The sequence below is a fragment of the Ambystoma mexicanum genome, chromosome 4p, assembly GCF_040938575.1.
Source record: "Ambystoma mexicanum isolate Mex_15411 chromosome 4p, UKY_AmexF1_1, whole genome shotgun sequence".
Taxonomy (NCBI): Eukaryota; Metazoa; Chordata; class Amphibia; order Caudata; family Ambystomatidae; genus Ambystoma; species Ambystoma mexicanum.
Window position 1 is genome coordinate 123,139,060 of NC_090927.1, and position 16,650 is coordinate 123,155,709.

General features: G+C 53.8%; 1 protein-coding gene across 10 annotated transcripts in view; it reads right to left on the reverse strand.

The window, feature by feature from the left end:
• AGBL5 (AGBL carboxypeptidase 5) overlaps nt 1–16,650 on the reverse strand; it is a 1,732,162-nt gene that overhangs the window by 909,184 nt on the left and 806,328 nt on the right. The window lies entirely within an intron of this gene.

Genomic DNA, 16,650 nt, shown 5'->3' on the forward strand with positions numbered 1-16,650 from the left:
CAAAATATGGTAGATCACGAGGAAAGCATCCATGTTGCAAATGCAAATTTTTGTACATACATCCCTTAGGATAATCCACACCCGTGTATAAAGTTATAGAATTTTGAGTAATATAAATCCCATTGAAAAACGCTAAAAACTGGTAGAAGGGCAAAACAAGGTCTCACGGACTGGAGGATTGGACTGCAATGTGCTGCACAAAATATGTAACCTGTGTATATAATTTGCTAAGAGATTGCAATTGTATAACTATGTGGCAAAATCGGATTTTAGTTAAACTATGGGAGGTTTTTGGACATTGTAAAACTCGCCTCATAAATCTGACATCATTTTACTGCAATCCAACCAGCTGAGAGCGAGGCAGAGACTATCACCCTTGTCCTATCCCGTTGTTAGAGGCGTGTTTAGTTAAGCCTACCCCAGTCCTATACTTTGATGATGTCACTAGGCATTATAAATAAGAGTTCCCTGACAAGATTCTAGACACACTCTTCCTGACGTTCCTGCTCTGCGTTCCTGTTCAATCCATCCTGATTCCTGATCCCCCCCCCCCACTGCAAGGCCAAAACATTGCTGACCCTACTCCAGTGCCCACTGCAAAACACAAGCATTGCTGATCCTGCTCCAGCAAGGCCTCAATTCTGAAAACCCACTTATCTCCCATTAAAAAGGGGAAAGCTGTGGTGTTTTTGGGAAGCATCCTGATCCCAGTAACGGCATGCATCCTGCAAACCTGCCATCCAGCTTATCTTTAGTATCCAGTGACCAGAATTGCCAGTCCAGTTCCATCCAGTGACCAGAACCTTGGACGGTCCAAAATCCCAAACTAAAAGTGGACTGTAAGTATCATACCTACCCCAGAAAAATCCATAGTCTACTTGTCTTGCATTTGTCCTCATCTTACTCTCCAAGTCATCCCATCCTTACCCGGCTAACTTGTAAAACTGTCAGAATTATCAGTGCAACCTTGCCCTTGCTTTCTAGTGTTTGCGCCACGTTTCTCTTCATTTCTGTCTTGCATAGATCCTAAGTCATTAGCGATAGTGTTTAAATAAATACATTTTCCTTTAAGAAAAGGGGTACACTGCGTGAAGGGTTACAACTGCAGCGTCACTTGATATTCATGGGTGGCGCGCCTCTTTTCTTAGCCATTAAATCTAGTTTAAGTGAGATTTGCCTTTCAATTTTAAAGCCGATTCCTCTTTTCACTGCTCCATTTTCCTAAAAATGAACCTCACTCTACATTCCATATCTCTCAATTTACCAGCTAGAGACTTATTTTCACTTCCATATTGTACCAGAGATATATAGCTATTCCCCAACCAAACAAAACGCACTCCAAATCAGTGTAGCTCACCCGTTTTTATTAAAATCAGTTTGGATAATTTCAGGCGGGAATTGAAAAAAATGAATTTTCCAACGTGTCATTTTGCAACAATCCGTTTTAAACTTCCACTCATTTTCGAATTGTATGCTCTTGGTAATCCATTAGTTGCGATTGTTAGTGGATTGTTGCTCTAGTGAGGAATTATTTTGCTTCAAGGTTTTTAAAAACGCATTCATTATTTATTTGTCCATTTCCGAGTGTCATTTTATAATATTGCAAGGGGTTTAAAATCAGTTTCTCTCTCTTATTTGAGGAGGGAAGTTCAGATTTGGATTCAGTTTCTTGCCTCTTATTCCCGATACCTGCTGTGTCTGTTTATACACTCAGATTTTCAGTATTTGTGGGTTGGGGGAACATTGCAAGGGGAAATTCTAACTTGGGTGCTATCTTTTCTAAATCAAAAAGTGCTTCTATTCTGCTGTGTATATGTTTCACTAGAAGGTTAAAGCCAGTGCATTGCTCACATTCTCACCCCATTGGTGATTGCTGCCCTATATTAAAAATTGTCTGATTTCTTTAGAATTTTAAATTAAATAAATATTGTATTTTACCAATCAGCCTGGTTCATGGTCCACTGTGACCCGGGGTATTTGAAAAGGGAGTGTGATAGGAGTGGTGTACCATCTCAACATTGAATCAATATAAAAAGATGAGCATTTCAGTTGTGCGCTGCATACTAGGCCGAGACCAAGGTGTGTGTCACCTGATTAAAATCCTTAACACAGGAAACCACAGAAACACGGCAGCAACACCACATGTCCTACCTTCCCACGTTCCCACAAGTGCCCTGCCGAAAACAGTGCCTCACATACGTGTGAGCGCTTAGTGTTGACCGTTCCAAAGTCCAGTCCCAGGGAGCCTTGGAAGGGTCCCATCCCTACCCGGAGGCAAAAGCTGTAATGCAACACAGCCAGAGCGCTGGGATGGTCGGGGGTGATTTCCCCGGCCATAGGCGCCAGTCTCCCACGTTGGTCGATCATCCCCAAGACCAGTGGCGGTCCCAGGGAGCCCCGGCAGGGTCCCCATCCCTCCAAGGAGAGAAAAGCTGTGACGCAGCATGGCCAGAGCTCCAAGATGGCGGGGTTGCTGCCGCCAGCATTGGGTGCCTGTCTTCCATGTGGCTTGACCATTCCCAAGCACAGCGGCCCTCCTAGGTAGCCCACCCCAGAGGGAAAAGCTGTAAAGCAGTGCAGCTAGAGCTCCTGGATGGCCTGGGGTGCTGCTCCAGGCTTTGGTCCCAGGGAGCCGCAGTGGGGTCCCCGTCCTTTCCCAGAGGGAAAAGTTGTAACGCGACACAGCCAAGGCTCCGGGACGGCTGGGGTGCAGCCAGTGGCATTGGGTGCCTGCCTCCCATGTGGGCCGACCGTCTCCAAGCAGCGTTCCCTGCAAGGTGCGCACCTGTGCGGCCGCGCACCTTTGATTGGGAAGCCGCGCATATTGTTTATTTTACCGCGCACGACTTCCAGTCATCATTGTTTTTTTTTTTTTCTCTTGTTGACGGGCTGCATGGGTCAGCCACTCACAATAAGTTGTTGCAGTCACATATCACATGCCTTTAATTTGATTGGCTGTAGCAGCGCCTGGATACACGTGCTGCACTGCTACAGCCAATCAAACACTGTTGCAGCCAGTGTGTACACATTGCTCCCGCCCACTCACTTCGACATCGAAGACCTTGTGAGTGAGGCGTGGCAGCAGGCAACCAAGCACCTTGGTTAGAACTTGGAGGCACTCAGTGCAATGACTCCAGCATTTGGACATGTGAGCCTCAGGTAATAAGCATTCTAATACATGCCTGCCAAATATGAATCAAAAGGAAGAGCAAGGTCACGGGAGGCTGTTAGTGTATAGGACATTTGCCCATGCCAGTATTGTACAGGAGCCGTGTGCGTGTTTGGTGGGCGCAAAGGAAAGGAGCCACAGGCCCAACGTGCTAGTGGGGAAGGGCGAGAGCCGCGTCGCCGTAGGCAAGCATGGTGAATAGAACTGGAAGGGGTATGGTCGTGCTAGTGGGCCGCCAGTTACCAATCACGATATGTGCAGTCAAATAATTTAAATAGAAGGAGCATTGTAGGTGAGCCAAGGGCTGTAAGTCTGTGGATAGTGATATGGGACAGGGCAGTCGATCAGGCAGGGGTTTGGGGGGGGGGGGGTGGAGACTAGCAGATGAGTTTAGGAGCTTTTGGGAGTGCTATGTGAATTGGGGGAATGCGGGGGGCTTGGGGGTGGGGGGAGGGTGGAGGGGATGGCCTGCAGGGCAGTGGCCAGTTCACAGGAAGATCAAAGATCCGTCGCGGCTGCAGGCAAAAGTTACACCTACGTCAGAGACAATGGGTTCGGGACTAAGATGGAGAGAAGGCAGCAACGCAACTGGTATGAACTCCGGGCACTTGGGAGGGAGGGGATGTCAGGTAGCCAATGGGTTGCAAATGTACATCCATTGCATTTCTTTGCCCGCAGCGATCAGGAACTATAATGCGATTACGGTCAAAGGCACCCGTAAATCGGAAGCAGTTGGCAGATTAACTTGCTTGTATGTTGTATTTCTTTGATCGTTATGTGGTATCATGGCAAAGCATGAAGTGGTCTCCGCCACATTTTTCGTGCTTTTATGCGCTGTGAAAGGTTGCTTACATACATGTATTTCTAGAACTGCATTTGTAGAAATGTATATGAAGGGAGCGCTATGCAGTCGTGACTCATGAGAGTTTAATTATTTAAATTGTTATTGGTCAGGGTGGTTTAACAATTTATTAAATTATTGAACGTATGTGCTTTCCATGACGTACATGGCAGATTTTGGAAGGGGTCATGCAGTTGGGATAGTGTGCGCACATGGTGGGGCCGGAATGTGAATGTGTTGGAGATGAGGGTTGGGGGTGGTGGACATGGTGAGTAGTTGCGGCCAAGGGTCCAGCGTTATTTGCCGGCATGGAGGTTGGGGGCCATTGGGCAAACGGTCTGTGTGCGTCGCTTGTAGGTGGCATATGGTTTGGCATGCGATCCGGGCCACGTGTGTTGTGGGGTGCCTGTATTGCGTGGCTTGTGGCCATTGGCAGCCATTTCTCAAAAGACTATTGAGGATCAATATCAGTCACTCACAAGACTGTTTCCGTGCTGCATTGTTTGCCAGGGCGTTGGTGGGTGCGAGCGCTAGGATTTCAAGGGGGCTGGAGACCAACCAACACAAGTCACGGTGACGATAACAGTCAGGTTGGTGTAGTTGCAAACGTTCATTGGGGATCCATGTTGCTAATTGCCCCCTCTTGACCCCAGCCGCTTGCTGACCCCTGTTATTATTGGGAGGGCAATTCTAACATACGCTCCCTGCGCCACGTTAACCTCAAAAGCATGTTCCCTGGGCCAAACACACAAAGTTGTGAAAGCAAGCAAGACAAAATCATTTCTGATTCAAGTTAAAATCTTTGTTTTGGTTTGGGAATGGGGGAAGCTTAGCTCGCTAATGGGGCCCTATACAGCCGGGGCATTCCATAGGGTGACAATGCCGGCGATGGTGGCGTGGAATGATTGGGGAATTTCGACCGCTTTTTCAAACGCAACCAATTCTAGAAATGCCAAATTGATGGGATGGTTTAAAGGTTTAGATAATAGCGATTAACATTCTGGGTATCGAATAAGGAGATGGAATGTAGAACTGCATAAATGTGTTTCGTGATTGTTGTTGCACATTTATTGTCAAAACGTATGGTTTATGTGCAAAGATCGGGAAGGGAACTTTCAAGCCTGTCTTTTCCCAGGTCACAACTAGGAAGACACGCACAGAGCATCTATAGCTTGTCAGGTCGGTAGGTGCTCTAGCAGCAAACACGTTTCTCCTATCAGTGGCAGCGCTTACATTGAGCATGATGGATGCTGTAGTTCCCATGCAAGGGAATGGCGCGCTGATTGTTGCTAGTTTAAATATCTGCATCGAGCTGTGGCGCGCTGTTGCCATTAGGCTGAAAAGAACACTGGGATGCCTTAGGGTTAGACGCTGGCTCTTTACATAAGAAGGCATAATTTAAGAACATAAGGACCACCGATTTCACAAAGACACATGCAACCCGACACATGCAACATTTTAGGCCCTAACTACTCATTCTTGTGAACATAGTACGGTGTCAGTCAGCTTGCCTATGAATATCTGCAGAATAACATAGCTTGTTAGAGTGAAAGTTTTCACTACAGGCAGGTTAGATACAACCTAAGTTATCTTGGCCCACCCTCTACCTAAAACAAAATAGACGGGGGGAGGAAGAAATAAATGTTTGACATGTTTGATGGCAACATGGGGTGTGGGGCCTTTGGAGAAAAGGAGGTTCCACCAGGTCATGAGGAGATTGTAACGCTCACCTGATTCCCGTAGAGGCGCCGGTCTTGACTGGGCGTATACCGTATCTTCAAAGGTGATGTGTAACACACGGCTGGCTCTTTGGGCTGGACCTCTGTGCACTGTATGTCTGACTCGAAGGGTAAGATGTCTGCAGATAGAAAATATGGGATTAAGGAACTGGGTTATTGAATGTCTCTCTCTTCTTCCCTTTCTCTTCTCCTGTAGAACCCCAAAGGTTAACGCTCTCACCTTAGGTAAGTGAACGCTGTGCTCTCCATCTGCCTCGGGGCAGGGTGCTGTAACCAGTTTCTTCACTGGATAAGGGGAGCAGGCCTCTTGACTTCAGAGGACTGCTGTCCGTCGTTTACTGCACGAACGGTAAGTTTCGAGTAATTCTAATGTCTTTAAAGTCTTTAGTAATGATGTCTCTTGTTTTGCAGGGTTCCGGCGATGGCGGATGACGGGCTGAAGTGAGTTGAAGATGGAGCCCGTGTGATGAATAGAAGCGCCTGGAAGCACGTAAGTAAGCGCTTGTTGCCTGCTTCACGATGCGCTCTAACTGTCTTTTTATTTTGCAGGTACAAGTTCGGAGCGGCTGCAGGGTGCCGGAATACCCACTGGGTTAGATGTGGAAAGGAGTAATGGCACGTGAGGTTAGATGTGGAAAGGAGTAATGGCACGTGAGTATTAAAGTTCCCCAATGTCTTTAAACGCACCTTGTTTTGTCTTTCAGATGCGGGATGCAGCGCCGAAGGCCTCCGGAGCGTGCGAAGAGTTGGTAAGCTTTTGTCTTTCAGATGCCGGAATGCAGTGTGAAGACCTCCGGAGCGCACGAAGAGTAGGTAAGCCTTTGTCTTTCAGATGCCGGAATGCAGCGCGAGGCGTTGGTGACAGCCGATGGACCAGGTAAGTGAAGAGCTGTCACTGAAGACCGTAATGCTAACCTGTTATTTCTTGTCTTTATAGGTGTTGCTGAAGACTGGATTCAGGATGGTAAGCCTTTTTCCTTAGGCCCAGGATCAGATGCAGAAGACACGATGAGCGTTCTGCTGCAGAGGATGCAGAATAACGCAAAGCAAGATTCATCCATCGGGTGTGGTTTAAATAGCCTCCTGTAGTGCTTAGGTGTCTCCTTCCACAGCCACGCCTAGGTAAGAAAAGAGTTCCTGCTTTCCATAAGAGTTCCAGTGTTCTGAATCTAGGGAGTGGCTCCTGCCCCACCCAACAGGAAAAGTAGTTCCAAACAGAAGAGGATCAGAGGCTCAACTGGCAGGCAAGTAAGCAGCATGGTCTGCTGCAGGTAAGTCCACCCAAGCATTATGAGCCCGGCGCTTCCAGCGCTGGGACTGGGCATATTTATGAGCCTGGTGCCACTGGCGCCAGGACTGGGTCCAAAAGGTCCCAATTGGGACTGGTTGGCACTCGGAACCTGGGTTATGGATCTGCTTCCAAGGGAGTTGGGAAAACCCTGACCTTTTGGAAGCAGAGATCATGACAGAGATGACCTTGCAAGCACTTGCTCACTGGTGGGCAGCCTGGCTGGCGCCGCTGAGTCACCGACCGCCACCGGCCTGACGGCGCATCACTCAGTTGCGCACATGACTGAAAAACAGCCCGCACACAAATATTCTTTGGCACACACGGCCCAAAAAAATGAGAGGGAACATTGTCCAAGCCCAGCGACGGTCCAAGGTAGCCCCGGCAGGGTCCCCATCGTTTCCCAGATGGAAAAGTTCTAACGCAGCTCAGCCAGAGGTGCAGGACAGCCAGGGGGTGCTGCCCCTGACCTTGGGCGCCTGTCTACAATGTGGGTTAACCGTCCCCAAGCCCAGCGGCCATCCTAGGGAGCCCCTGCAAAGTCCATATCCCACCCCAGATGGAACAGCTGTAAGGCAGCGCAGCCAGAGCTCCAGGAAGGCCGGGGGTGCTGCTCCCGGCCCTGGGCGCCTGTCTCCATAAGGGTCGACTGTCCACAATTCCAGCCGTGGTCCCAGGGAGCCCCGGCAGGGTCCCCATTACTCCCCAGAGGGAATGGAACAAGTTACTTACCTGTAACTGTTGTTCTCCAGCATGGGTCTGGCATGGATTCACATGCTCATGAATATTCCCCGTCGTCAGGCTGGGAATCCTCGGTAAAGAAAAAACCAGTATCAGTTTCGTTTCTGATCTGTCTTTCGTAGTAATAACCAATCACTGGTCTCTGCGTCATACTGACCACAGCCAATGACTGCCCTCTACCTAAGCACCGCCTCTGGCAGCCATCTTCAGATTTGGAAGCACGTGAAGTGGCAGTATGACCAAGTGAAGAGCCGCAGAGGGGTAGGCGGGAGGGTTCGCATGTGAATCCATGCCAGACCCATGCTGGAGAACAACAGTTACAGGTAAGTAACTTGTGCCTTCTCCAGCATGGGGTCTGGCATGGATTCACATGCTCATGAATAAAGAATACATAGCAGTACACACATGCACAACCACGGGAGGTGGCAAAGGCTCAACATTAAGCATTACATCAAACTCAACATTAAGCATCTTACCTCCTCACCAGGCTCACCTCAGGCGAACAGGTTGCGCAGCACTGCTTGGCCGACCCTGGACTCCTCCCTGGAATCCCGATCGACGCAGTAGAACTTTGTGAAGGTGTGCGTCGACCTCCACGTAGCAGCCCTGCATATGTCCAGCAGGGGCACACCAGAAAGGAACGCTGTGGTAGCTGCGATCGCTCTGGTGGAATGGGCTCTCGGACGGCCAGGCAGCGGTCGGTTTGCCAACCGATGACAGTACATGATACAGCCGGAGAGCCATCTGGAAATGGAAGCCTTCGAGAGAGCCTTCCCCTGATTGACAGGTCCAAAGTTCACAAAGAGTTGTGACGTCTTCCGAAAACCCTTCGTGCGGTCCACGTAGAACTTCAGCGCTCTAGCTACATCCAGCGAGTGCAAAGTCCTCTCAGCCGGCGACGAAGGCGACGGGAAGAACACAGGTAACACCAAGGGTTCGTTGAGATGGAAGTCCAACGGTACCTTGGGCATGAAGGAGGGGTGCGTCCTGAGCACTACCCTCGTGTCGTGGAAAGTCAAGTACGGGGCCTTGCAGGAAAGTGCCTGGATCTCTCCCACTCGTCGTGCGGAGGTGATGGCCACAAGAAAAGCTGTTTTCCACGATAGAAACTTCAACGGGGCCGAGTGCAGAGGCTCGAACGGAGGTCCCATGAGCTTGGTCAGCACCACGTTGAGCTCCCACGCCGGGGCCGGAGCCTTCACCGGCAGGAACGATCTGAACAGTCCCTTCATGAACTCTTTCACCAGACGATGAGACCACAAGGACGTCCGCCCCGTGGTTCTGGTGTATCGGGAGATCGCAGCAAGATGAATCTTGATGGACGCGTGTGCCAGACCAGCTTTGGCCAGCGTCAGCAGGTACGGCAGTACTTGGGGGGCCGTAATCCGTAGAGGGTTAATCTTCTGTGCGTGGCACCAGACAGAGAACCTCTTCCATTTGTGTCCGTAGCATTTAAGAGTCGAGGACGCCCTGGCCTTTGCAAGAACCTCTCTGCAATCGGCCGGTATGTCGTATCCTCCAAACTCTAGCGCTGCAGGAGCCAGGCCTGCAAGTTCAGCGACTTCGGGTCGTGGTGGAGGATGGCGCCTCCTTCCCTGGAGAGTAGATCCGCGTCTGCCGGCAGCTTGATCGGCGGGGACGCTGACAAGTCCAGAAGGTCCGGGAACCATATCTGCCTCGGCCACGCAGGTGCGACGAGGATCATCCTGCACCGTGACCTCTTGAGCTGGTTGACGAGCCGGATTAGCAGAGGCAAGGGAGGGAACGCGTAGAGGAACAGGCCCTCCCAGGGGAACGAGAAAGCATCGCCCATGCTCCTCGTCTGGGGAAACCTGCTGGCGAACCTCCGGCACTTGGTGTTCGTCGCCGTCGCGAACAGGTCGATCTGGGGTGTGCCCCACCGTCGGAAGAGGCGATCCACCAGATCCTGCCGTAGTTCCCACTCGTGGCACGAGCGCAGCTCCCTGCTGAGTGAGTCGGCGATGGTGTTTTTTATCCCTGCCAGATGAAACGGCACCAGAAAAATCCCTTGGGCAACGGCCCAATGCCACAGGTCCTGCGCCTCCTTGGACAGCGCTGGGGACCTGGTTCCGCCCTGTTTCCTGATGTAAAACATGGTGGTGGTGTTGTCGGTGAAGATCCTCACCACCTTGCCCTTGAGGGACGGAAGGAAGGACCTGAGGGCCCAAAACACTGCACGGAGCTCCAGGACGTTGATATGCAGGGACTTCTCCGTCGGGAGCCAGAGTCCCCTTGCGTGCAGATTTTCGGTGTGCGCTCCCCACCCTTCCAGGGAGGCATCCGTGGTCACGGTCTCCTGGTGGGCTGGGGTCTGGAAGTCCATGCCCGCCGTCAAATGCGCGCGGGTGCCCCACCACCGTATCGCTCGTCGGAAACTCTCGTCGAGCTTGATCCTTTCCTCGACGCTGCCCGTCCTCTGGATCCAGCGCGCATCAAGGAATTCTTGCAACGGGCGCATCCGGAGCCTGCACATGGGAATGAGGTAGATGCAGGAAGACATCATCCCGAGGAGGGACTTGATGGACCTCACTTTGGCCGCGTCGGCCACCAACATCCGTTGCACCTTGCCCAAGATGGTCCTGGTCCTCTCCTCCGACGGGGAGGCCAGAAGGGACACTGTGTCGAGCCTGGCTCCCAGAAACAGTGCGACTTGCGCGGGCACCAGGTGGGATTTGGCGTAGTTCACGGAGAATCCCAGGTCCGTGAGGAGTTGGACGGTCCTTGCCGTGTGGACCACGGCGAGCTCCCTCGTCTTGGCGCGGATGAGCCAGTCGTCCAGGTAGGGGTAGACGTGAATCCCCTCGCGCCGCCACCGGTGCGAGGCACTTGGTGAATACCCTGGGTGCCGACCGTAGTCCGAAGGGAAGGGCTTTGAACTGGTAATGACGCCCTTGGACCACGAATCTGAGGAATTTGCGGTGCCCCTTTAGGATGGGAATGTGGAAGTAGGCCTCCTCCAAATCCAACGACGATAGGAAGTCTCCTTCCTCCAGCTGACCCAGGACGTGCTGGAGGGTGACCATCCGGAACTTCTGCGCCTTGATGAACTTGTTCAGACGTCGCAGGTCCAGGATGGGGCGCCATCCTCCCGTCTTCTTCTTCACGAGGAAGTATCTCGAGTAGACTCCGGAGCCCCGAAGCCTCTTTGGGACGAGTTCGATGGCGCCCTTTCTGAGCATCTCCAGGAGAAGTTGAGGGACGTGAAGTTCTTTCCTGGCCACGGGGGGGACGCGCGGGCACCTTCTTTGAAACTCGAGCGCATGGCCCCGGGCCAGGGCGTCCAGCACCCAACGGTCGGTGGAGATGGACTCCCACACGCTGACGAAGCCCGCCAGCCGGCCTCCCACCGGGGTGCTTCGGTGGGGGCCCGACCCAACGGCCGGTTCAATCCTGCTTGGGCGCGGCCTTGCTGCCTTGACCTCCTTGGCGACGACGGCGGGGTCCGCTAGACTTGCCTCGTCCTCTGTAGGCCTCTTGCGACGACGAGCGGGCCGCTTGACGGTAGGAAGCGAAACCGCCGCCGGAACCTTTGGAGGCGCCCTTGCCTCAGCCGCTCCGAAAGGGCGTCCGTCGTTGCAGGACTCCAAGGGCCCGGGCCGTCTCAGTATCCGCCTTGATGGCCTGAAGGGAATCGTCCACTGTCTTCCCAAACAGGTTGTTCCCGTCGAAGGGCATGTCCAGGACTCTGGTCTGGACGTCCTGCCGGAAATCCGTAGCTTTGAGCCATCCACGACGTCGAAGGCAAACGCCATTGCCCAGCTGGCGGAACCCGGTGTCGGCGATGTCCGTCGCCACGGTGATGGCGTGGTCCGAGGCCACCTCACCTTCCTGCAGGATCTCAAGGGCCTCCGCCCTCTTGTCGTCCGGCAGAAAATCCAGCAGGGGAGCTATCTTGTACCAGAGCTCCCTGTCATAGCGGGCCACGATAGCCAAGGCGTTGGCCGCTTTAATCGTCGTCGCTGCCGACGAGATGACTCTACGTCCCATAGCATCCAATTTCTTTCCCTCGCCGTCCGGCGGGGAAGTCGATGTGGAGGCCGCACCCCCCCCCCCGCTTTCTTCCTGGCTGCCGCGGAGACGACGGAGTCCGGGGTAGGCTGCGCCCGGAGGCACAGGGGGGCCGTGTCCGGGACCCGGTACTTTTTCTCGTACCGGTCTCTTCTAGCTGGCGTCGTGGAAGGGTTCTTGAGGAGGGAAAGGCCCTCATCCCAAATGTCGTCCAACAGAGGCACTGAGAGGACCGTCTTCCTCTTGGCCTCGCGCCGCTGATAAAGGAAGCCTTCCTTTTTCTTCTCCTCAGGGCAGAGTTGGAAAAGCTCGGAAGCCCTGGAGATCATGGAGTGGAAAGATCCGATCTCGTCGGGCGGAGAAGCCCTGGTGGGAGGCGACGACGGAAGATCCTCGTCGTATGCCTCGTCGCCCGTACCCGTCGCTGCCGTGTCAGTCCCCGTATCATCCCCTCGGGTGGACGGGGAGGAGGGCTGGAAGGGGCGCGACGGTTGAAAAGGAGGTGGTGGATGGATCCTTCTTTTCTTGGTAGGGGGAACACCAGAAGGTCCCGGTTCTGGATCCCCCGACGGGAGAGGTTCCTCCGTCGGTAACGGTAGCCTCGTCCTTATCTCGGAGCATAAGGACTGTATGGCCAACAAAATGGCCGCCGAGTTGTCTTGCGGCGCTGGCAGAGGGGAATCCGACGGGCGAGCAGGGGCCCCGTCGGTCTCCTCGACGATGTCGTCGTCGTCACCTGCGTCGGGGTCCATTCCGACGGGCTGGCCTTCTTCCACGCCTAGGCCGTGGCTTAAGACCTCGATCAGCTCCTCTTCTGAGGTTGAGGCCGAATCTCCGACGACGCCCTGCCCCCCCTTCTTCTTCCCCACGGAGGGTTTCACGGGGGTCCTATCGATGGGCACAAAGGAAGACTCCCTCCGAGGAGGCAGGGAGATTCTGGGCCCTGAGGTCGCCACCACTGGTGCAGCCACCACAGGCTGAGCCAGGGCCGCCGCGACCGTTTCGATAGAGGGCTTGGTCGGATGGATCAAGGCCTTCACCACCTTAGGTGCGCTCACCGCCTTATCCTTGAGGGAGGGGGCACTGCCACGCTCCTCCTCTGCCTTAGAGCTCGACCGGGGCCTCTCCAGGAGCTTCGCCGGGTGCTCGGCCTTCCTCTTACCCGACCCAGAGCGTTGGCTCGTGGTTGATGGTGCCGGGGAGGGTGCGCCCTGCCTGGCGCCCGTAGAGCCCGACCGTTCGGCGCTCCCGGTGCCAGCGGACTCGCGGTGCTTGGCCTTATGTTGGGCCCCCGTCGCCGGGGCGCCCTCAAAGGTCTTAGAAGACCGCTCGGATTTCTTCTTCTCGCCAGACGGGCTCTTACCCTCCAGCCAGTTGGCGAGACGTTGATGGCGGTCCTTCATGGTCCGTTCCGACATGTTGCCGCAAAACGCACAGTCCTTCTCCACGTGCGTCTTGTCCTCATGAAGGCAGTAAAGGCAGAAAGAGTGTTCGTCCTCCTTGAAGACGTTCTGCAGCTGGCATCCAGGGCAGACCCTGAACAGCTTTCCGGGCGTCGAGCTTCCCTTCTCCTGGGCCATCTCCGAGACCGGGCCTGAGAAGCTTCTGGATTCCTCCGAAGTGTAGCTCGACGAAATCTTCACCCTTGAGGGGCACAGATGAATCCGACACGGGTCCCCGTTGATCGGATGTAGGATCGGTGGAGCTTGAGGCTCTTTGACCGAAAGAATCGAAGTTTTTTGTGAAAAAAGCGCAAAAAATAGCACTAACGCTCGAGAGCAATAGCACGAGGATCCCAACACATGAACGTGCGGTAAAAATCTGAAGATGGCTGCCAGAGGCGGTGCTTAGGTAGAGGGCAGTCATTGGCTGTGGTCAGTATGACGCAGAGACCAGTGATTGGTTATTACTACGAAAGACAGATCAGAAACGAAACTGATACTGGTTTTTTCTTTACCGAGGATTCCCAGCCTGACGACGGGGAATATTCATGACCATGTGAATCCATGCCAGACCCCATGCTGGAGAAAGACGTAATACAGCCCAGCCAGAGCTCCAGGATGGCAGGGGTGCTGCCTCCAACCTTGGGTGTGTGTCTACAATGTGAGTCGACCATCCACAAGCCCAGCCGTGGTCCCAGGGAGCCCCAGCAGGGTCCCCATCACTACCCGGGAGGGAAAAGCTCTGATGCAGTGCAGCCATAGCTCCAGGATGGGGGTGATGTCCCCGGCCATGGGCACCTGTCTCCCATGTGGGTTGACCATCCCCAAGCCCAGCAGCAATTCTGGCAGGCGCTAGCAAGGTCCACATCCCTGCACTGAGGGAATAGCTGTAAGGCAGCGCAGCCGGAGCTCTAGGAAGGCTGGGGTGCTGCCCCCAGCCTTGGGTGCCTGTCCCCCATGTGGGTCGACCGTCCACAAGCCCAGCCGTGGTCCCAGGGAGCACCAGCAGGGTCCCCATCCCTACCTAGAGGGAAAAGCTCTAACGCAGTGCAGCCAGAGGTCCAGGACAGCCACCAGGAGTGCTGCCCCTGGCCTTGGATGCCTGTCTCCCATGTGAGTCCACCGTCCTCAAGTCGATAAGCAGTACTAGGGTGCCCTGGCAGGGTCACCATCCCTCCCCAACTGGAAAAGCTATAACAGCACAGGATGAGCTCCAGGACAGATGGGGGTGCTGGCCCTGGGCACCTGCCTACAATGTGGGGCGACCATCCACAAGTCACAGGGAGCCCCGGCAAGGTCCCCATCCTTGACCGAAGGGAAAAGCACTAATGCAGTGCAGCCAGAGCTCCAGGATTGTCAGGGGTGTTGTTGCCAGCCATAGGTGACTGTCATCCATGTGGGTCGATCTTCCCCACAATCAGCAGCAGTCCCAGGAAACCCTGGCAGGGTCCCCAACCTTCATGGAGGGAAAAGCTGTAGCGCGCAATGGCAGGAGCTCTAGGACGGCTGAGGGTGCTGCCCCCAGCCTTGGTCGCCTATCCCATGTTGGTAGACCGTCTGCAAGCCCAGCGGCCGTCCCATGGAGTGCTAGCAGGGTCCCTGTCCTTCCCAGAGGGAAAAGCTCTAACGTGGCACGGCAAGAGATCCAGGGCGGCCGGTGATGCTTCCCCAAGCCCAGTGGCGGTCCCACAGTGCTCCAACGGGGTCCCCATCCTTCTCCCGGAGGGAAGAGCAGCAACACAACCCGGCCAGACGTCTCGGAAGGCTAGGGGTGCTGCCCCCAGCCTTGGTCGTCTGCCTTGCACGTGTGTCGACTGCCCTCACCCCCGGCCCTGAGGCAGTCATGAGGCGTCCCAGCAGGGTCCCCCTCCCTCCCCGGAGGGAAACGCTCCAACGTGGCTCGGCCAGAGATCCAGGGCGGCCGGTGGTGGTGCGATGGCAATGGCCAAACAGCCCCAACCCCCGGATGGATCTGAGCGCGGAGAGGGTCTTGTATTCATCAGGGAGAAGAGTGTCAAAGCTTGTGACAGAGCTGGCAGTGAACCATGCCTCGGTGAGAACGAGCCAAAAAAGCAAATGGGCAGGGACGCTCCTTTCCCGCAAAAGCGGCTCAAACATGGAACGTTCTACGTTGCTCATTAAGACTAGAAGCAAACTACATGACCTTCAGAAAGAAATTAAAAACAAGATTATTCAAGTAAGAGATTAGCCCTACTTTACAAAACATTCTGGTTGTCCCGTTTACCATTTGTTGTCCTTGTCTTTAAGTACCCGCCCTGATGGCTGCGGGGTTCAGTGTGATATAAGTAAATAAATCGAGATCAAGTTCTTCCAGGAGGCGGCAGATGTCAGATGAGTGTTTGACAGCTGAGCGAGAGTTGCGAGTGGCAATATGGAGAATGTTGCCGTCCTTGAAAGACTTCTGGGAGGGGTACAAATCAGAGGTACGCCGTGCAGAGGTGTAAACGGAGCTTGAGGGGGGCAGAAGAGGAAGGAGGCAGAGGGGGGAGGCAAGGGGGGCAAGGAACCCGAAGAAGCGAAAGAAGGGACAGCAGGAGAAGGAAGGAAATTGATGAGGCACGGGAAGCGTCTATCAAAGAGGAGAAGGTTGGCCTGAGGGCCTTGGACCAAGATGGTGCCATTCAGGTAAACATTAATGAAGATCTTAGAGGAGTCGAAGGGGGCCAGGAGGCCCTCCCACCGGGTGCCACCATTAATGGGAGAAGAAGAGAAAGGAGAGAGCACAGAGACCATATGAAGAGTCCATAGGTCTGGCGAGGGAACGACAAAGAGGATGTCGGTGAGGATCTGTCTGGAGGAAGCACTTGTATATTTGTCAGTGATAGGGAGGTCTGGGTTGGAGACCAGGATGTCCTTTTTTGAACTTCTTCCTACCATACTTAGTGAGGAGAGCAGGATAGTCGATAGAGAAGCAGTTTGAATTGATAGGAGAGACAAGAGCACCATAGAGTAGGTGGGGGAAGAGGAGAGACGAAGAGGGGTGGAGTGGAAAGGTGGGGGGACACTAGGGAGGATAAAAGGAGGAGTGCAAGCAGACAAGACAGAAATGGGCAAGACAATAGAGGACGATTGACTAAGTAGACAAGAGCTCAATATGGAAGAGCAGGCAAAAAACAAGGCAGTCCGGTAAGCAAATCAGGTTACCGGGGCATCAGGAACAGAGCAGTCATTCAAAAGAGAACCTAGGGGAGGGTGTGGCACAGCAGAACACAGAATAATATACAAAAGAACAAAGCAGTCGACAAATGTAAACCTAGAAGAATGCAGCAGAACACAAAGCAATGCAATGCAAAACAGGGCAGTCAACGAGGAAGAGCAAAGGGGCTTGTGGGTGCAAGAGGCTGGAGAAGGGGGACACGAGGCACACGCGATAGGGAGCT